At 45.3% G+C, this 22,896-nt stretch overlaps 1 protein-coding gene across 1 annotated transcript in view; it reads left to right on the plus strand.

The window, feature by feature from the left end:
* LOC143729262 (exostosin-1) overlaps window positions 1-22,896 on the plus strand; it is a 494,506-nt gene that overhangs the window by 4,660 nt on the left and 466,950 nt on the right. The gene's annotated exons all lie outside the window — the stretch shown is intronic.

The following is a 22,896-nucleotide window of genomic DNA, read 5'->3' on the forward strand; positions in this document are numbered from 1 at the left end:
CCTTATATTATAAAGATGTGTGTGCAATGCAAATAGTTTATTTCTTTTGCTAAGATGCACAAATTAGACACTAATTGCCATGTGCAACAACTAGTGGCAGTAATATAAAGCATTTTCTGTGGATCCAGTTTTATTTATTTAGATACAATTTGTGTTTATGTGTTGTTCTGAACAATTTAACAGAATTTTTTTTTTTTTTACTGTGTACTTAGACGCATAGCCTATATACCCTAGCCCTCTCACTGATGTTTATGATCAGCCTTTCAAAGCAGGCTGGATCTACATTTTACATTTATATTAAGCCCATCTCTCCAAAAAGGCATCAGTATTATATTCAGCTTTGTTTTAGTTGTCCCTGATTCTATTGTATTGTTGTAATAGTGTTATTACACATTTATTACCATGTAATTACAGTGTAATTACATGGACACAGTTGTATTTCCATTTTCTGAACGTTACAAGAAAAGCAGACGCACAAAATATATACTGTGCGTGTGAATTGTTTCTATTGTGTTAGAAGCAAAAAGCATGGTAGTAATTTTAAATTGTTAAAATTGTAAATGGTTACAAACAAGTACATAAAACAAGTGTCTAAGATCCTTAAATGTCAACAACAGTCTAAATTAACTTGAAACTAAAAGATAAAAAAACAAATAAACATTTTATATCAAATTAAGCAACATTTTCACATTATGTATTTATGATTCAGATAAATGATACAACACAGGAGTTATTATTTACCCAATCAGTACAGCAAAAAGGACAGATGAAATCAAAGCATGTTTGGGCATTACACCAATTTCGATTTACTCACTGGTTTTGAAAATTAAATGCTCAACGAGCAAATGTTGTTCAGGTGTCCGCATGGTTTTGACCATTTGGAGTAGGCCTACTGCATTAATGTATATCATGTAGAGTATCAAATAGTTGGCAAATCATCAGACTGTAATAATTGGTGAATCATCAGACTGAAGAAAGTAGGGTTAGAAGGTCTTGACTAGCAGACTCTTTATACTTCAAATGAATTGAGAGGATTTCAGAGAGGCAGAACAGTCAATAATTGGCCCTCGATTGAATTAAGCAGGAGCTTAGAGTTACAGAATATACCACACACACACACACACACACACACACACACACACACACACACACACACACACGCGCGCGAGCGCAAACACGCGCGCACACACACACACACACACACACACACACACACACACACACACACACACACACACACACACACACACACACACACACACCGAAATATTGGGTTGTCATGTTTTATGAGGACATTCCATAGATGTAATGATTTTTATACTGTAAAAACTATAGATTCTATCCCCTGGCACTAACCCTAGCCCTAAATCTACTCATCACAGAAAACTTTCTCTTTTTTTGCATTTTCAAAAAAACATAATTTTGTATGATTTATAAGCTGTTTTCCTCATGTTGACCAAACTTGTCCCCACAAGGGCAAGGATTTCGGATATTGCCACCTTTGTGTTTGCTTTGCTATCAGTATCTATTGTACCCATGTGTGGTGCAGATACCTGGTCTATAATGCATAGTTTTGTCATATTATGGTGAACAATAAAAGGTGAGCCATGAGATGGATCATTAGTGGTGTATTTTGCTTCTTAAACAATACTCAAATGAAAATTGCATCACATACATAAACAATAATGATGGCATTGCATATAAAGACTCTATCCTTATGCTCTTCAAGGCCAGTTTCACACATACTGTGTATGATGTGAGCTTTCACACTGATAATGTTTATGGTCCATAACAGAGATCTTTGGAGACTTTGTCTCAGGGGTTGATTTTTATTAAAACTATCCGATTTCAGGTGTAAGGTTAGAATTTGAGATGAAATATGAGACATGATGTGAGCAATAATAATACTCAAGTGTAGAGCTGGGTACCGAGCTCGGTACTTTTTAGGTACCGACCGAATTGCCTCGATACTACCGAGTATCGAAACATGTCTTGTTTTTCGGTACCAAGTTTCGGTACCTAAGTGGTTAATCTCGTAAACGTCAGTGAAACAATAAACATGCTGCATGATTGGCTGTGGCGGAAAAACAGTAGTTTACGCGGCTGCCCAGAGACGTGGCTCGTCGCACGTGAGGCTGTAGTGTGTGTGTGCTTGTGTAAGCGTCCAACCCAGATAGATAGAAAATATGTGGAAATGATCAAAAGTGTACCTATGTACTCGACTCGATGCCATAAGCACACGATGCAATATTTTCGACAAGATAATTGCTGCCAAGAGCGGTAACACGGTTAATCTGATAAGGCACTTAAAAGCGCACAGAATACACTCGAGAGTAGAAAGTTTATCCACCTCTGACTACAAGAACTGGAGCGCGTCACATATAAACCAAAACTCAGCGTATAGGATACTTGCTTCACAGACATGAGAAATAGTTCTATATATGTTCAAAATATGTCTACTTTTAAACGAAACAATTAGAAATAAATAGTTTGATTACCTAATCCATATAGGCGCGCGCGCGTTCACTACTGCAGGGATGACGAGTCAGCATCGCAAATTCACAATAATGATCATTGCAGCCTTTTGCTTTGCGCAAGCTTCATGTGTGCTGAGCGTGAGGCATATATCCCGCACCCCAGTAGCCTATATTTAATTCAGTTCACATTTATTTGTATAGCATTTTCACAATACATATCGTTTCAAAGGAGCTTTACAGAAAATGCATGTGTCTAAATTACAATTTAGAGTGATCTGTTATCAGGGGTGACTGTGTGTAATGCATTTCAATTAATTTTCATTCAGTTTCATTGTTAAACAATGCATTAAGTTAAGGCAGAATCAATAAGCTCATTGAAGTAAAGAATACATGTTGTTAAATGATTAGGAAACATAGAACACTTTAGCATTGGTGCTTTTTTACAGACCCAAAATATGAGTGTAAAAAAGTCAACAAACTGAAAAAATAAAAGTTTTTTTTTTAGGTAATGCTATATTGATAAAATTGGTATCGAAAAAAGTATCGTTCAGGAACCGGTATCGAAGTCAAGGTATCGGTATCGGTATCGAAAATTTTGTTACGATACCCAGCCCTACTCAAGTGAGAAAATATTATTTAATTTTGTGTTTTATATATTTTGGATGCATTTAGGATGCATAGGATGGTGGGCATAAAATTAAATGTTAACATTTTTATTTCTACCATCAACATTTCCATTAGCCTATACTGCAATGCTGTTATATAGCAAGTGACATTTTTAGGCTGCTTCCCTCTGGAAGAAGGTACAGGGCAATGAGGACAAGGACCTCACGCCATCTCAACAGTTTTTTTTCCAAGAGCCATTTTCCTCCTGAATAGCTGATCCAGTTAAATATTATTTTGTCTTGTTTACTATATCTAAACATCTGTTATTTGAAATAGCTTTTTTATGGAAGTACTAAATGAAAAAAGAAACATGCCATGTTTATTATCCCTCATGTTTTGTTAACATTTGGCAAGGTGCAGTGTATGTTAACTTATGACTACAACTGTATGTTAGAAACGGAGAGTGGAAAAATTGAACTAGAGAAAATGTGAATGTGTGTTGGTTTTTAATAGAGTTTGTTTTTTAAAATTCAGCAAACAAAATATGTTTTCCGTTGAGCGTAACGCGTGAACTAAATGCCTAAACTCTACTCTCAGATCCACTCCTGACTGCTTATACAGGCTGTGTGAATGCTGTAACCTGTTAATATGTGCTGCAAATCAGCGTCGCAGATGCAATAAGTGTGAAACACCACAGAGCCAACAAGCACAACTCCACTGCAAAAAACCTAGTAATTCACATGATTTATTAATGCCGCACTGCATGTAGGGAACCGGAGTTCTGCGGTATAAATGTGCAAATCCTATAGTCTAAGGAGAGATGAAATTTGAGAGCCACTGAGAGCTCCACTAACTTTTGGTAGATTTCTGGTCTCGCCACTGGACTCTTGATGGAAAGTTCACATTGACAAGTTTTCATTATCAAGTAAGCCAGAGTCAAAGAGTGCCCCTTTTCATAAGATGTTGAGTCTGCGTTTGTGCCTACAGTGGAAGATGGAAGACAAGAAGGAGGAATAAGGTGGAAAAACAAGGGAGAACGAGCCCCCACTGATAAGATGTATTGATAGACTCTAAATTAGAGCAGCTCACAACTGGGTGCTTCCTAGAAATCCATCACACTGGAGAAATAGAGAGACAGCATAAAGAGAGAAAGACAGACGTAGCGCAAGAGAAAGGGAGAGAGAGACAGAGCGAGAAACCTGCTGTTTTTTAATTAGGGTGTGTGATTAACGTGATGTGTTGTTTTTTAGCCTCAGAATCACACAAAAGGGAAGTGATTACAAATCCCAGTTATACCTCCAAAATGAATCACCCTCTTCAATAAACACAGCTGCTCAAACTTTGAGAACTCACTATTAAATCCTAAACTTTTATGACAACCAAACTTGACAAATCCATCCGTCGTCATAAAGGGAGGCCACATTGTTGTGAATTGCATGAAAATTACCCAATTTGTTGCAGTGTTGTAATTCCCAACTTGGACAGGGCAACTTGGGCAACTATTTATGTAACTGATTTTATACAGTTATTGTTTTGTTTTGTTAAAATCGTAATTTTTGTCTTCCTTTTTTAAATGTTGTCAGTATGTCTTCATGACATACTATCCTTGTTGTGAAAACCCAATCTCGTAAAATAACATTACAACAAGTACACTACTGCAACAATTAGGGCTGTTGCGATAACCGCAATATTGTAGTACCGCACTACTAACAAGCCAACCGCAGAGGAATGCAAGTAACTGCTGCAACCACTGTTAAGGTCTTCAGGCTGACAAAGGATTCACATTACACTCCCACATTGTATGAATCTTTCCATTGGTTAAGAGATCAGCAGGGCCCACAACTGGCAAAATAAAATTCAGAGCAGCGCTCTTTCACAGTTTTGTATGCTTTCAAACAAGTGCAAACTAGTAAGTGTCTGGTCAGTGGTCACTTTTCAATATATTTTACATTTTTACATATAAACAACTTAAAACACAATTATTAAATAATAATAATCGCAAATATTTGTAGAGGCAGCACAAAACCCAACTAAGTAAACATGTGGGTCACACCCTCTGACACATTTAAGTGCTAAACAAAGACAAAATAAATGCAAAATCTAAACCACTATATTATTACACTATATATACACAATACTATTATACTGGTTTACCTCCCAGAGATTTTTTGGAGGTATTGAAAAATGCAAAAATAAAAGGTTGTATTCATTTGTAATTGCTAACATGAGTCATCTCCCTTTATACAATAATACAAACTTTTACATACTGAAACATTCAGCGAGGCAATAAGTAATAGCGCTCGTTATATATTTTTGCTCCTCTTTGATTTTTTTGGCTGCAAAGCATGACTGGATGTATTGTTGTTTAACATAGCCGCTCCCGATAGCGATGCTAACAGGCGACGTAGTGGTCTTGCTTTGCTGTGTGTGAGGTAGGTAGACCGAGATAGGTCTGGCTGCAGTACCATTACGTCATAACAGTCTGAGGACGACAGTTATGAAGTAATGGTTCTGCGGTTCTGCAGTTGGTTATTATTGGAGGTGCCAGCTTGAGCCCGCAGAGTCACACTCTCAGAGTAATTACTGGGGTGGTGCCGTCTCAGGTGATGGAAAAGATTGGTTGTATTCCCCGTCCTGGCTGGTACCAACTGCCGGCATATAGACCGGCTTCGCCTGTTCCTGGTCGTTTTTGCCATATCCAAACCACGTCCACACAATTTACGTCGTGTTACCTTTTTTTTCAACAATGTCTTCGGTCTCGAGTGATGTAGTGATGTCGCCTTCACGTTCGGCATTATTTTCGCTGTCCTCAACTTCAGTTTCGCTAATTTTTTCTCCTTTTTCCAACTTTTTCTCCCTCTCTCTCAGTCTCCTTCTGTTTACTGTAGCCACGCTGCTCGCTGAGAAGTGGGCGTGTCCTAACGGCATACGGCAGTTGTTGTTGCACTTACTTTTTCATGTGATATTGAATAATATGTCCCAAGCATATTATCGAAATCGTTCAAAATTTTATCGCGATCCCGTATCGAGATCGAATTATCGCCCAGCCCTATGCATGTGTATTGAATCTTAAATAAGTTAATAATGATAACAACACTATTTATCATGGGGATTTTTACAGAGGCTTCATACAAATTTGCACGTAAGCCTAAACAGACAGTAAATGAGAGAGATCGACTGCGCGGCGTGCGTGCGATTACCTGCGTCTGTCTTTGAGGTCAAGTCATATATTCGTGAAAAGGAAAGCAAAATATTTGTCGTATCATCCTTTTAACGTTTAAATGTATTTATCATGAATGGCGGCAGCGGCAGTGCTGGTCAGCATTCCACAGCGCAAGGAACCCTCCGGATAAAAAAATCAGTGAGTCACGCATTGAATCAATGCCATTGGTCTCTTTTAAGTGAAGCATCAGCTTGCATGGCTGGTCAATTGAGCCTTAAAAAGTGGAGCTTAAACTTAAACATAATTAACACTATGTTTTATTATCTATCTTTTAATGAATCACAATTTTTTAATGTATTCGTTAAATGAGCGGTTTAATGACTCACTCAAAAACAGTCCATTGCCGTAACAGTGCTGCGCGCTGAGTGACAGCCTTTCAATGCGCAGAGACGCTGTTTAGTTTTGTTTACATTGGTTACTGAAAATGTCCTCATTTTTGTGCATGCTGATGACCACAGCGTAACACTTATTTATATAGCAACAAATAAATCAAAATAAATAAATAAATAAATGTTGATAATAACACATATCGCACTATTGAGCCACTCAAAATTACCGCAAGGGAAATTCCTTCACCACGACAGCCCTAGAAACAATGTATCATGATAAATTAGTATTTCACCATTAAGTTGCAAATTTGAACAATCACGTTCTTAAGTATTTGTATAATGGGCTCAAACCAGGTTAGGTTTACCATGCCTTAGGACCTTCATGTTGATTTTTTACTAAAAAAAGGTAAATTTTGCATGACTAAGATTGCACTAATTCATACGAAATTGCTAACTTCTACAATACTTACAATTTTCCATGAAACTGTGTTGTAAGACAAAGTTTTTAAATTCTTTATTCATTGTTCAAGTTTTAGTGTGTGTAGTGCATTTACAATGTGTCTGGTATCTTCAAATGTACTTGTGCATTTATATCATTTTGTACATAAGCGAGTTGCTGCGTTGATGTTGTGTATCTGTCTAATTAATTAGTCTCATATGTAGGCTATAGGATGCATTTGGATGAGTTAATTAACTCACTGTTATTTACTGTTTAGCTTCAGCTCGAGTAGCTCAAGTGGGTCAATCTCTGATATTATTGACTATGATAGGATTATTATTTATAGTTTTCTCCTTCAAAACATTGTTAGTGCTTTGTTAATGTCCTGTGGTGTTAATTTTGAAGAAAACATCTAAGGTCATGGCTGTAACTATGGTTCCCTGAGAAGGGGAACAAAACACTGCGTCATCAGTTGACACTATGGGAACGCTCCTCGTGAGCTGGTGTGTGAAGCACGTGTGAAAAAGGGAGGGGGCAGTTTACTGCTCTCCCAACCATCTGAAGTCATAGCTATCAGCTCTAAGGAGAAATCTCACCAAAGGGAGCGTAAACAATTGTAGTATCCCGTCAAAAGGACTAGGAGAGGCCTCAGGAGAGAGCTATGCTCCCTCAACCGTCGCTCTACCTAAGGAAAGACCCGCAAAGTGCTTTTGGGAAATCTGGTAAGAGATTACTGATAATGGAGCGCCTAAGCGGCTTCCACATCCTTCTGCTCTCTATAACCATCCATCAATGGATGGGGTGTCGACCCACCGACAGCCAACCTACACCATCCATAGAGATCTTCAGAGAAAGACGAAATAAGCACCATGTGCCCATCGCGAAAGGCACCTATTCCTTTCTCTAATTACTCTATTACTCAAAGACTTGCCATCTATACCCATTCCATAAAGGAGACATTACCTTTATTTGTGCCAAGCTTTCCTCTTCTGTACTACCCATTCACATGTGACTGCATGGGGTAGCACATTAATGCAACCTCCGTACCATTTCTGCCCATTTTTACTAGTCTGAGATCTGCCCCTTCCCCTCGTTAAGGAAGTGTCCTAATGATGCCATACTTCCCAAGCATCCATATGAATATGATTTCATAACAATTCATAGCACCAGAAAAGGTGACAAATGAAGAATCGGGGACGCTAGAAGCAGTAGTGCCCATCATCTTCGTCTATGCCAGCCTATCATTCTAATGTGAATACAGAAGGAGCATATCGCTTTCATCTCCGTATTCACAGGGAAACCGAAGAAGGATATCTCAGTGGCTCAACTTCTGCTATTTCTTGAGCCCCGACAGGTTAAGCCAAAGGTGCCTCTCCATGGCAACCATGGCAGCAAGAGAGCGACCTATGGCAAAGGCCGCTTGCTTAGTGGCTCAGAAGGCAAGGTCTGTGGTACGGCAGAGCTCCAGGACTGCATCTGAAGCTACCCCTCGCTGTGGTTAGAATCCTTCAGTAAATCGGCTTGTTAAGCTTGCAGCACTGCCGTGCAGTTCAGGGCATCATTGGCCTGGCCTGTGGAAGCGAATGCCTTGCCCACCAGCTTTAATGTGAACTGGCCGGGTGTAGAGGGCAAAGCAGGAGCCTTCCAGGAGGATGCCCCACCGGACGAGAGGTAACCTGCTAGTGATTTCCCCATCTGGGGCATCCTCATATACCTGTGTTTTTCCAACCCCTTTACATTGGGGTAAATTGACGATGTGGGTGGAAAAACATGAGCAGAAAATTGTTTCCCCCGTGATCTCAACCCCTCATTGTGGAGATCATGGAGAAACGGAAGGCTCGCAGGAGGTGAACACCTATGACCCACCATGATATGTTCATCCAGCCTGCCTGGAGCAGATTCTTTGCTTCTCCACCAACCAGTTTAAATTAAGCATGCCAATGGCACGGGTCATGACATCAACTCCTCATACGCGGGTGCTGGGAAGAAGGCGCTCTCACTGACACTCTCTACTCCCGTCACATCTAGTTCCTCTGAACTAGAGCGGGCCAAAAGCATGCTCTCTGCTGGACCAGAAGAGGCAGACGAGCAGGATTCATGGTCTGGCTTGAGAGCATCTGAGCTGGCGAGCGAGGCTTGGGAAGGGGTAAGGCCTCAGCAGCAGTGGATTCTGAGGCACAGGGTGCAGACGCCTGGCTTCCATCCCCCTTAAAGAGAGCCAGGCGGGAGCAGAGCTTCCTCACTGTGAAGCTGTCATAGTGCTGAGAGCCAGCCCCCTCAAATGCTGGCTGAGTGTACTCCGCTCCAAGACAAATGACACACAAATCATCGTGTCATTTGAGTGATAAACCTCTCACATGGTCATCTCACACATCTCCTAAATTTGCCTGACATTTTAAAACACGCATGCACAAACAAACGGCTTCCTGAAGACAAAGAAGCTGATGACGTCTTCTCCAGGCGCCCTTTTATAGTCAGTCAGCGAGCATGTGACATCAACTGACTGCAGCAGCCAATTGAAATACCTGCGGTAGCACATATGCTTCAGACACCGGCTCATGAGAAACGTTTCCATGACTTCAACTGACAATGCAGTGTTGAGTTCCATCTCAAACGGGGACTAAATTATATATTCATTTCATATATTCAGCTGCTTCTATATCTAAAAATGTTTTTGCGGTATAATTTTCAGTTACTGTAAGTGTTGACTCTGGTGTGTTCTTTACTTGTTGTACTTTGAACATGTAGTGACCACCGGAAATATATTTGATGGAAATCTATATTGATGAACTTTATGCTTTAGTCAGCTACTAAACACAGAACACAACACTTCAGCAGAGCCGAATTTCTTCAGAAAATTAACTACTGTAAACTAATTGATGTTGCTGAGCTCAAATTAAAATTATACCCCATCATCACTTCTACTTTTTCATATACAGGAACAGCTGACTAAATGTGTTAAATTAAATACATAATCAATATATAATATAGCTTTCTTCGGTCATAAACATATAGAATTACAAGCATGGATGCATTTTAGCCAGCAAGTTATCAGGATGTTGTGAGATGATGTTTCATGATGCATTTTGTGTCAGTGAAAATGGCAAATGTTTCTTGTTGAAATAAATGGGGTTACTGAGAAAAAAGCATCACTATAAAATGGTAAGGGGTGCCTTTGGTGTCTTCATAGTGACTTTAGTGATATTTGATTCTTTTTGAAGTGAAAGTCTGTAGGATAACAAATTAACACAGTATACCAGCATGGCCTGCTTTTGGCTGAGAGATGGATCATGTTTCTAGCAGGAGATTTTCGGCTACCAAGAGACATTCAGAGATTTCAATAGGCATTCTCAGCAGTTTGGGAGAACACTGCACTGTGGAAGACAGCGGGAAAGAATGAGAGATATGAAGAGGCATTTGACAGAGGAAAGAAAGATAGTGTAAAATGTTCTGAAACGTCAGTAACAAGCCCATCTACTAAAAAAAGCTGGTTTAGTTGCTGTTTGTCCAGTAACAGAAAATTCATCCACTCTTCCTTCTAATAAAACTCTCAGCTCCTGAGGACAAAAACTGCATGGAGAACAGTTATATTTTATAGTTGTAGTTTTATTATTAATTCTGCAACATAACACTTAAACAATCAGAAAATAACTGGTGGTTCTCTTACGAGAGGTTCTCTCGTATTGCGTAAGCTAGCTTGCGCTAGGGTAAAGTCATCTTTTCTTGAGATATTGAAGCCAAAAATTATCCTTAATTTTGCATTTATTGTCATCGCAGTGCAGCAGCCAGCAGACCTAGAGCAGGCAATCTTGCGTGCTCATTGGCTACCGTGCGGCAACTGCTGCAGCCTACCACTGAGCCTCGCGCGCGACGTCGCGTCCTCAATGCATCGCAGCCCGCCAAAACGGAGGTGGCTTAGTGTATAAAAGCCAGGCTCGGAGGCTGCGTCACTGATTTCATCATCTTCAGCGAAGCTCTCCGCATCGCTGGATCTTGAGAGAAAGCCGTCCGCCGTCGAAACTAGCGATCAGCAAGCACAGGAAAGCGCCTGAGGAAGCCGGCCGTCTTCGCCACCTTCAGCCTTCCGTGCCTGCTCCGCCATCCGACGTTGAGTATCCTTTTTGTGCTTGCCTTCTGTGAGTGTTCGCCGCTGCGACACTCACTCTCTCTCACTAAAAAGAGCGCGAGCGTTTTTCTCAAAATGTCTTGCCTTTCTTGCGGCTCGTGCAGAGCCCTGCTCAGTGCAGGAGACATGTCATCCTCATTTATATACCGCTTTTAACAATTTAGATTGTTTCAAAGCAGCTTTACAGAGATAAACATATAATTTAAGGTAACAGAGATTGGTTTGGTTTTATAGTGGTTCTTGAAAAAATTTTTTTCCAGCTAAAGTTAGTTTTGATTGATTCACTTCCGTCTAAATGATCATTTGTTATTAAATTAGGGGCCGCTAAGACGACACCGTTCTCTCTAAACAGACTTTAAACCTGAACCTGTGATAGACGCTGATGGCGTTCACATGCGCATTAAGAATTGATTCTATAGTTATGTGCGTTTGAATATATGTGCACAGGTTTGTAATTCCTTACAAACCATGCCTAAACAAACTACTTTAAAACAGAATTTTATTTTATCTTATCACTTTGGGTAGGTACGCGAACCGAAAAATTCCACAACGCTTTATCTGTAGAGTGGTATAGGGATCCTCCATAGGGAGAGGCTAGTTGGCACTTCAGCACTGCATTGTCATCAGGTCCAGGCGAAAGTCCTTCCTCAGATCTGGAAACGGCCTGTATCCGGCAGGCTGCGGGAAAACCTCTGGATAAACAAAGACACAAAAATTAGCGTAGATGCCATTCTTCTTATGATGTAACGAGTACATCAGGATTTAAGGGAAGTGTTCCCAGTTCCGGCTGACCTTATCTAAGCAGCCTTATATTGAATTATAGAAGTCTATAGAGTGTTATGTGAATGCTAGGTCCAACAGATGTGTTTTTAGTCTAGCTTTGAACTGACAGACTGTGTCTGCTTCCCGAACAATGTTAGGAAGATTGTTCCAAAGTTTTGGTGCTACCACCAGCAGTCGATTTAGATATTCTAGGTATTATCAACTGGCCAGAACTTTGAGATCGCAATAGACGTGAAGGACTATAATGCGTTAAGAGCTCGCTCAAGTACTGGGGAGCTAAACCATTTAGTGCTTTGTAAGTAATCAGCAATATTTTAAAATTTATACGATGTTTAATAGGGAGCCAATGCAATGTTGACAGAACCGAGCAAATATGGTCGTACTTCCTGGTTCTAGTAAGAACTCTAGCGGCTGCGTTTTGAACTAGCTGTAGTTTGTTTATTAAGCGTGCAGGGCAACCACCCAGTAGAGCATTACAATAATCTAGCCTTGATGTCATGAACGCATGAACTAGTTGTTCCGCATTTGTCAATGAGAGCATATTATGTAATTTAGATATATTTTTAAGATGGAAAAATGCGGTTCCCTTTCGAAGGGAACTCAACAATACGTCAACAACGTTATGGGGAACGCCTTAGGCGTGACAGGTGACTGAAATCACTATCAAATCACGTCAATCACATTGACCGGCGACAGCTCGTGAATCATTAGAGTAATGATTAACGTGAGACCTGGAAGTATATAAGGGCGCCTTGCAACATGACAAATCATCTCATCGTCTACAGGGACTGTTTGTTTGAAAAAACGCTATTCAAGTATACGGGAAGGTAAGAGAAAGATGAAACGCCAGCTAAGGCAGATTGTTTTCGTAAGTGTGCCGACCCGTGTCCGACGTTTCTGACACCGGCCGACACACACGAGCTGTACGTTTTTTGCTTGGGTGAAGAGCACGCACGGTAGGTTCTCGAGGGAGCCCTCTGTGCGAACTGCGAGCGTTTTTCTCTTAAAACGCTCCGCTCTCGTCTGACCCTCTTCTCGAGTGAAGGGGGTTCAGGGTCTGGACCTCATGGTGCGGGTCCCGCTCGTGCCGAGGCCGAGCGGCGACTTACATCATGGGGCTCCCAGATGGAGCTCGTCGATCGCCTCGAGAGGGTTGTTAACCTCTCAGATGATTCGACGGCTGACGAGGGCGAACTGCAGGTCGATGGGGAAGATTACTCACCGACTGTACCTGCAGTTGATGCTCTTCAGGACGCGCAGGAGATGGCTGAGGAGGTTTATGATCAGGTAGATCCTGAACCTCCTCAGCCATCCTGTCCCGTGTATGCAGAGCTGGTGGATGTGATGGAGCGCGCTGCCAACAGGCTGCAGCTGCCTTGGCAGCGCGCTAGAGGAGAGATCGCTCGCGGTAGGCTCGACGATCGGTTTCTCCCCGGCCATACACCACCAGCTCAGGTGAGCCTTCCATTCCTTCCTGATCTTCACACGGAGATCGAGAGGGCATGGAAGAGCCCATACTCTGCCCGTATTCACCAACATCAGCGGGCCAGTTTCGCTGATGTCGAGGGGATCGGAGAGCATGGGTACGTGTCAATGCCGCCCATTGACGAGACGTTCGCAAACTATCTCGTGTCTGGGCGGGCAGCGACACTGAAAGCTCCAACCCTGCCATCCAAACCGCTGAGAACAACGGCTCGTTTGAATGGCAGAGCATACACGGCAGCAGGTCAGGCCGGTGCTGCACTGCACACCATGGCAGTATTACAGGCGTACCAGGCCGACCTGCTGGGGGATCTCGACCAGGGGGAAGGGATGTCCCCTGAGGCGGTGGCTGAGCTGCGCCGCACCACAGATCTGGCTCTCCGGGCTACCAAGCAAACCGCTGCCGCGATCGGACGGTCGATGGCGGCGATGGTGGCCACGGAGAGGCATCTGTGGTTAAATCTAGCCGACATCGGGGAGAAAGAAAAAGCCTTTCTCCTCGATTCGCCGGTTTCGCCTTCCGAACTCTTCGGCACCTCCGTAGAGGCGGTGGTGGGGAAGTTCAGGGAGGCGAAGGCGTGCTCAGCAGCATTTAAAACTTGTATACCGCTGAGATCCGCGTCCGTACCCCGGGAAGCGGGAGGGCCTGGCCCTTCACGGTCTGAGGACCGTAGGAAGGGCCAGCGAGCCAGTGTCGCCTCTCGTGCGGCCCCTCCCTTGAGGAGCAGGTCGCAGAGAAGGCGTGACTCACGCAACAGAAGAGATTTGATGGAGGTTATCCAGCGCAAAAACGCACACAGCGTCGGTAATGGATAACCTCCCCGGAGGGTCACGAAATCTCCCCTCTCTCTTCTGACCCTCAGGCGTTCATAACATCAGGCCTGGGGATGGGCCTATGATGAGAACTATGTTCTGATGGCCCACCTAGGCTTGGTTAGTGGAAACGCCCCTTTCAGGCATGTAAAGTGGCGGATCCCAGGTTTGTAAAGAACTATCTGGCGAGTCTTCACTTTGCACGCCACAGGTGAGCTGCTGGTCTTTTCAAAGAGTATTTTTTGTGATTAAAAAAAAAAAACATATTTCTCTTTACAGACCTCGATCCCTATATAGAGTCATGGGGTCATGTCAAGGTAATAAGGTAAGAGGACTTTATTGGATTATCAGGGCCCTGGAGTTCCCCGTTAGGTGGCCAGAACGGTAACTGTGTTAGCCTTCGGGCTGCTAGCCACCTCAGGGTAGAGTGGTTGGTCTCTCTCTTAAAATTGTTTTACTTAGAGTGTTGACTGACGCTAGAGCTTCAGATAGATCTTATGTCCGGCCCACGGGTCCGTTTGACTTCTTCCTGAGTATGTCGCCCCTTGAGATCTGTTTGGGTTTTCATTAGGCTGAGCGATTCTGCAGCCCTTTGTATGGAATAATACAGACTATATTCTTTAGTAAGGCTGTGGCTCCTCCGAGCCCTCAGATAGATCTATGCTTGCAGGCTGGCCCTCACCAGGGCCGCCTCTGTAGCTGGCCTAGGCTGTGCCAGGGATAATAGAGGCGCTCTGCTAAAATTTTTCGCATTTCTTCCTCTGACCCTTCACTTAGTGAATGTAGGTTTCTAGCATCCCTGTATAAACAGCCTCCTCCCATGGGAGTCGTTTGGCCAAGGCCCGCCCCCTTCTCTGCATTCTGGGGTGACTAGAGTAATGCAGCGTGGTGCAGAGGATGGTTTATAAGGACAATATAGGCCTCAAATAGGCCTCCGTGGTATATATGTCTTTACTGAGCAGGGTTAGGCCATCTTTCGCTTCACGAAGAAGACTGGGTTTCCTGCCCGACCCTGCCGTGCAGAACTGGCCTTCGGATTTAGGCCGCCAGTTTAGGCTTCACTCACCTCGCTGAGCTACTGCTCGAGCGCTAGGTTGTAGGTGGTTGGCTTTCATTCAAGCCCCACTCCCCTAGGTTGGGCACAGATACATTTCTGTCACCCCTAGAGCCGCTGGCAGGCCCGCACCCTGGTAACCTCAGGGTGAGGATTGAGTATTCCCCTGTGATACAGGTAGGTCTGAGCACTTCACTCCGAGTTCTGTTTTATCCTACCTCGCACCACTATGGCTCGGGTCGAGTATGAAGTAAGCTTCACTTCTTCTTTGGTCGAAGTACGCTCCCCTGAAGCCAGAGCATTGCCCTGAGCTGACGCCCATGCATAGATGGTAGGCCCCTGACTAACTGGGGCCTCCGTTGAGGCAGAGTGGCGTATATTGTACTCCCCTTGTTTTAAGGGTGCTAGCTTTCTTGCGGAGTACACTGCCATGGGCAATGTGATTAGGCACCAGGATGCTGTAGGCGCTGTGTAAACAGTTTTTCTGCCAACGAAGGCCATTAGGTAGTAGGCCTCAGCAGGCCTCCTTGATTGGACAGCCCCCTAGAGGGCACTGTAGGCCAGCTCACTTTACGTGGTTGGCCTTGGTGGTTCGGGCAGTTGACTCACTGATGGGTAGTAGGCCTTAAACAGGCCTCCTCGGAGGTGAGTACCAACATTGTGGGACATACCTTATAGCGCTACTGGAAGCCCATTAGTAAATTATGCTTGTGTAGTATGGTTCCCAACAGTGTACTTTATGGCAGAATATGACTTGCTATTAGCTAGTAGGCCCGACCAGGCCTCCCTGATAGGCTAGTCCCCAGCTGGCTGGCCTTAGCAGGCCACCTTATACTATCACCCGGACTCAGGGCTCAAAGCTACCAGTGGTTATCAGGTAGTAGGCCACTCAGGCCTCCCTGAAGGTGAATTCCCACTTAAGATGGTTATCAGGTAGTAGGCCTCACCCGGCCGCCCTGAAGGCGAATTCCCACTTACGTTGGCTATCAGGTAGTAGGCCTCTCTGGGCCTCCCTGAATGTGAGCTTCCAAATATTGTGGCTGTCAGGTAGTAGGCCGCTCTGGTCCTCCCTAGGATGTGGGCTCCCAAATATTTTGGCTGTCAAAGGTAGTAGGCCTCACCAGGCCTCCCTGAAGGTGAGTTCCCACATACTGTGATTATCAGGTAGTAGGCTCCTCCAGGCCTCCTTGAATGAGAACGGTCAGGTAGTAGGCCTCACCAGGCCTCCCTGAAGGTGAGTTCCCACAGTTTGTGGTTACCAGGTAGTAGGCCTCTCCAGGCTTCCCTGAAGGTGAGCTCCCCACATACTGTGGTTGTAGGGGAGCAGGCCTCACCGGGCCTCCCTGAAGGTGAGTTCCCATGTACTGTGGTTATCAGGTAGTAGGCCTCTCTTGGCCTCTCTGAAGGTGAGCACCCCACATACTGTGGTTATCAGGTAGTAGGCCTCTCTGGGCCTCCCTGAAGGTGAGCACCCCACATACTGTGGTTATCAGGTAGTAGGCCTTACGTGCCTCCCTGAAGGTGAATTCCCACTTACGTTCGCTATCAGGTAGTAGGCCTCTCCGGGCCTCCCTGTAACGTTCCCTAGTGGTGCTGGGTTTATGAAGCTAGTGGTCTCTTGCTATCCGTTTCAGCTAGCCTTAATAGGCAGCTGCTGAAGGCGAGCTTGCGCCCTGGCTCGCTAAAGTGTTCATTCTCTGCTATTGGTTCCCTCCCGGAACCTTTTCTGCCTACAGCCTGGTTTGCCTACCAGGCAGACCTTGTGCTCCCCTCACCGAGGGTCTCTATGAGCATGCGGCTTCCTGAGTCTGGTCAGACGGTCGTAGGCCTCTCGTGAGGCCTCCCAGTTAGATCAGCCCTTAGGCCTTCACAGGCCTCCTCAGTGTTTTGAAACACAGACACTGGGTTGATCCGTGGATCGAGTAGAGAAACTCCCCTCGCTAGCAAGGGTTGAAAAGCACTATGCTGAGTCATACTCTCCGGGATATCCCGTCTCTGAGATCCGGGCCGAGTGGTTCTCTGCCAGCTTCGCAGTCCCTCGGGTTGGATGCCTTACTTAAGGCATTTGTCCAGAGGCTCTGTCTTCAGACAGACAGGATTTGGCCAGACTAAGTGTCTATGTACTGACGCCAGGTCAGGCCGTCCTGGTGGCATTTCGGGGTGAGTACGTTCCCCTGAATAGTGACTGGCTGGGGTTCCTTCGGGTTCCCTAGCCACATTCCCTAGAAGGGACCCCTTCTAATTGGAAGCTATGGTTCCAGGCCCGGAGCCAGCCCAGGTAGGCCTTTCATTTAACCATGTTTATGAAGGTTTTTCCTGTGAGGCTGTAGCTTGTGCTATGACCGTAGGGAATGCTGTCACTGACAGCCAAGTGTGACCTGAGGGTGAGTGGTTCTAGCGGTTCATTTGAAGTTGCTGGTTCTGACCGTTGTCACTGCCACTTGGCATGCACTCCCCTTAGCATGGCGGCGTTGGTATATCGTTCCCCATAACGTCGTTGACGTATTGTTGAGTTCCCTTTGAAAGGGAACGTCTCAGGTTACAACTGTAACCTATGTTCCCTGAGAACAGGGAACGAGACAATACGTCTCCCTGCCATGCCTCGGGGCTTGCCTACCGTACAGTCCCTTCAGACGATAAGGTGATTTGTCATGTTGCAAGGCGCCCTTATATACTTCCAGGTCGCACGTTAATCATTACTCTAATGATTCACGGGCTGTCGCCGGTCAATGTGATTGACGTGATTTGATAGTGATTTCAGACACCTGTCACGCCTGAGGCGCTCCCCATAACGTCGTTGACGTATTGTCTCGTTCCCTGTTCTCAGGGAACATAGGTTACAGTCGTAACCTGAGACGTTTTACAGACACTAGACACGTGACTTTCAAATGAAAGATTGGTATGATGTGACATGTGATTTGCTCTCTCTGCCTGGGCCCAGACCATGCAGCCCTCGCCCTGGAACCGGGCGGCTGCGAGCATTGTGAAGCGCTTCCGCTGTCGACCCTGTGGGCTCGACTCGAAGCCTTCACCCCGGACACTGTCACTCCACCCTCTGGACTGCGCAAGAAGAAGCGGCGTGCACAGAGGATGCCGGAGCCTGTGGCCACAGTGAAGCGCTCGCCGGATCGTATCCCGTCAGCCTGACTCTCTCCTTCTCCGCCCCGCCCGGACGCGCAGCTGCTGGCTTCGGCCCTCACTGCCGCCGCCTCAGGGGACGAAGCTGAAGGAGTGTACCCAGGTGACAGCTGTTCTATCCTGGCATCGGATAGCGAGGAGTGGTCGAGTTCCCGTCACTCCGCCTCCTCCTCAATCCAGGAATCCTGCAGGACTAGGGCCGGCGTGGACGCCGAGCTCATGCGCCTCCTTTCAAACGCCGTCGACTAACTCAGCCTGGATTGGTCACCGCCTAAGGAGCCCGCGGCAAATAGGCTCGACGGCTGCTTTCTCCACAGCCACCGCCCCCCGCCCGTTTCCAGATCTGCGCCATTTCTGCCAGAGCTTCATGCCGAGCTTTCGAAGTCGTGGAACGCACCATTCTCCGCGAGGCTCCACTCACATGTCTCCTCAACGCGCTCCCAAGTGGACGGCACCGCCGAGAAGGGGTACACAGCTATCCCCCCAGTGGACGAGGCGGTGGCAGCGCACCTTTGCCTGCCCTCTGCGAGATGGCACTCAAAGTTTGCCCTCCCGTCCAAAGCCTGCAGGAACACCTCAGCCTTTGTCGGACGCGTGTTCGCCGGCCCTGGACAAGCTGCTTCCGCCCTGCACTCGATAGCTGTGGTGCAGATCCTCCAAGCTGATCTCCTCTGCGAATTGGACGAGAAAGGCAAGGACCCAGCCGCCATTACGGATTTGAGGAGCGCAACGGATCTCTCCCTTCGTGCTACGAAATCCGCGGCTCAGGCAATGGGCAGATGCATGGCCTTGCTCACCGTCACAGAGAGGCATCTCTGGCTGACGCTTGCGGATATGAGGGAGTCAGAGCGCTCCGTGTTTCTCGACGCGCCGCTTTCCCCTACTGGTCTCTTCGGCCCAGCGGTGAACGGGATCGTCGACCGTTTCTCCGAAGTATAGAAGTCCACGCAGGCCATGAACCTCTTCATGCCAGCATGACACGCTAGCCAGTGCCCAGCTCAGCCCCAGCCTCCGCAGCGTCGACAGGGCGGCCGCCCTAGATCACGCTCGTCTGGACCCAGGCCGCCTCCCCCCCGGGGACCCCGGCCCAAGATTGCACTCAAGCCCGAGCAGGGAAAGTCCTCCTAGCAACACCAGAGAGGAAAAGACTGCTGGGTCTCGCTGCGGCCGGACCACCGGCCGGACCACCGTCAAAATATCTCATCCTGTCAGGCCCCTCAGAGAAGGCTACTGTAGACGCACATTTAGCAGCCAACGAGTCGGCAACACAGCCCCCTCGCCTGCACACAATCACCGTTTTTATGGTGACCCAGAGAAATCTCAAAAAGAGAATAAATTCTAGTTATCTGGCTCATGCCGATGGTGTTTTAAGTGTAAAAAAAGTGCCCACAAGTCAGTGCTCACCCCTACACATAAACACAATGCCTCACGTGTTTCACACAGAGCCCACTCTCATAAAGCTGGCAAATGCCGCCCGAGTGCTAGATGTAGAGAATGTGCCCACAAACCTGTGCTCACACCTACTCGCTGTCCGCTCTGTTACACGGCAACAGCCTCACAGCGGTCAGATCCAGAAGCCTCTGCCATCTGACGGAACGCCTTCTTGTATGGTCTCAGTTCCACCTGATCTCGCTGAGAGCTGCGCATGTGCCAGGCCACTTGAACGACGGTCCAGACAAACTGTCCAGGAACCACGTTCCCCCAGGGGAATGGTCCCTGCACCCCCAGACAGTCCAGTTACTGTGGCGCCTTTTCGGCAAAGCGAAAGTCGACCTGTTTGCGTCAAAAGACAGCGCTCACTGCCCACTGTTCTTTTCAAAGAACGAGGATGTGCTGGCCCAAACCTGGCCCAGCCTCCCACTTTATGCTTTCCCTCCGGGAATCAAACCTGGTTCCCGGAGCTGATGCGGCTGTCTCACACAGCCCCTTGGCCGATTCCGGGGAGGAGAGATCCCCTCTCTCAAACCCTTCCCTTTTTTAAACATTCAGAGAGCAGCACATTATTCAAAAATAATGTTCATATAACTAAATTAGCAAAACATTCTTAGAACATATTTTTGGGCATACATGCTTACATTTTTTTCTAAAACAATGTACATTTCCGTACGAATCACATGAAATTTGTATGAATTTGCATGAAATTGCCACCTCATAAAAAAAGTTTTGTTTAATCATGAGATGGGGTTAAATTAAACGCATATGACTTTTTGGAACCACAAAGGAGTGCTGCTTTTTTGCAAACATCAGTGTGAGACATTGTTAAACCTCTTGTTTTTTATTTCCCTCGTAAGTACCCTCGTAAGGGTTGTGAACAAAATAAGGGTGAGTAAATGATGACAGAATGTTCATTTTCGGGTGAACTATATTGTAAGCTTTTTTGGGAGAGCTACATTTTGTTGCACCTGCACGGTCTGTGGCTAAATTTTGCTTTGCTTGGATTTCAGAGTGATCTGTTTCTCCAGACTATGGTGCCAGCACTCTTAAACATGATTTACTCTGTCACAGACAGCCTGTGTTCACACCTTCATTTCATTGAGTAGCCACCTGAGCCCATTCATTGTATCACAGCCTCCATAACTGCATGACACATTGAGAGGATTCTACCACATCTGTGCATTAAATATCACATGCAATTTGTATCATGCATGCACAGAACACACAAAACAAGTATGTTTGAACTGCAGGATAGAAAAACATATTCTCATCACCTTTCTGTGCCTTCAGCAAGTGCTCTGTGTGAATTGTCTGTCCTATTTATTGTGCATTTTTCCCGTAGTGCTCAAAAACTATATGTGTGTGTAACGGAGGCCAGGTAGTTATATATTTATGGTGAGCAAAACATAATTTAAATTGTGTGTTCCTTCCTGCCCATGCCACATCTAAGGGGATACACACGATTTATGTGTCATTTGTTTGGGAGCGGAGCATGCACAGTCAGCTTTTGAGGGGTGTGCTCACTGTGAATGCCTGCCACTATGGACACTCTTCTCCTGTCTAGTGTTCTTCGAAGAGGGTGCTCAGGCAGAGGAAAGTTCCTCACGGTTCTGGTCCCCACTCTGGTCAGAGTGGTGACTCAGATCATGGGGCTCGCAAATGAATTTAGTAGAGGGGTTTGAGACGGTCTCCGCCTTTTCTCAAACCTCACCCGCTAGATCCATCACTTTCTCTCGGGATCCGGAAGCACTCTCTGCGAGTCCTTTTGCCCCGAGTGAAGGCCCTGTACTGACGCTACCCAGCACCGAGGAGGTGGATCTGCTCAGTATTGAGGCAGGGTAGATAGAGGACTCGCCACCTAGAGACCTGCACTACCACGGGACCCGGGGAACCTGAATGCGGTGCGGGACTAGATTTGATGACCGAGTGTGGGTGTGGGCAGTAAGGAACAAGTGTGTGTGCGAGTTGCAAGTTTGGTTTTTCCACTCACAGGCACCAGAGGTGGGCGAGACGGCCACCATTCAACCCGAAAAAAGTCATATAACCATTCCAATAACTCCGAAGCTGTTCAGTTAAGCTAAAAAAACTGCATAGTTCCCCTTTAACTTTTACAAATAATCTCTCTCTCTCTCTCTCTCTCTCTTTGCGTTTGAGACTTTGAGCTTTGTAACACTGCAGATCTTATACATGCACAAACAGCTACATAACACACTAAAGAAAAAGGAAAACAACAAATCGTATCATATGACCCCTTTCATATTTTTGTGGAAACTGTGAAGCAATTTTTTTCAGGATTCATAATAATAGTAATAATAGAACATTTAAATTGTAATGATATATCACACTATCACTGCTTTTACCATATTTTTCATGAAATAAATGGTGAGCATAAGAGACATTAAAAATGTATAATCATTCCAACCTTTTGCTGAGTAATGTACATCAGGATTAGAATTGTTCCTTAGTACCTTACATCACATCAGGACCAAAAAAGCATTACCATAGACATTGAGGGTGAACCATAAGGATGACATACACACACAAGTGAGTGTTGGAACAAATTGGATCTCTACCTCCGCTACAGAATTAAACGCTTTGTTGTATAGTGAGACAGAGAGTATGTGTGCTGCTAACACTAGCACTCTTTTAAATGAACTGGCCTTCTTGTCTGATCCAGTGGTTGTCAATCCTTTTTTCCATATAGTATATGAAAAGTGACATCACCATTAATACACTTTTACTCTGCTCAGCTGTGTCAATTCAAATTCATTCACCTGTCCAAAAATGAACAAACCTGCAGTTTCCGCCATTCTTCACACTACCAGACAGCTGATGAGTCAGGCATTTAGACACGATGTTTGTTATTCATAGTATTATTCATAGTATTTCTAACAGGTTTCAACCCTCAAGGAAGACATGTGGAGATATAGCAGAGATTATGGTGATGCTTGTAAAAATGAAAGATCAATATGTTTGGATGGCTGGCCTCTGG

The sequence above is a fragment of the Siphateles boraxobius genome, unplaced genomic scaffold, assembly GCF_051911475.1.
Source record: "Siphateles boraxobius isolate OS27281-9 unplaced genomic scaffold, OSU_SipBor_1 8, whole genome shotgun sequence".
In the NCBI taxonomy this organism is placed as follows: Eukaryota; Metazoa; Chordata; class Actinopteri; order Cypriniformes; family Leuciscidae; genus Siphateles; species Siphateles boraxobius.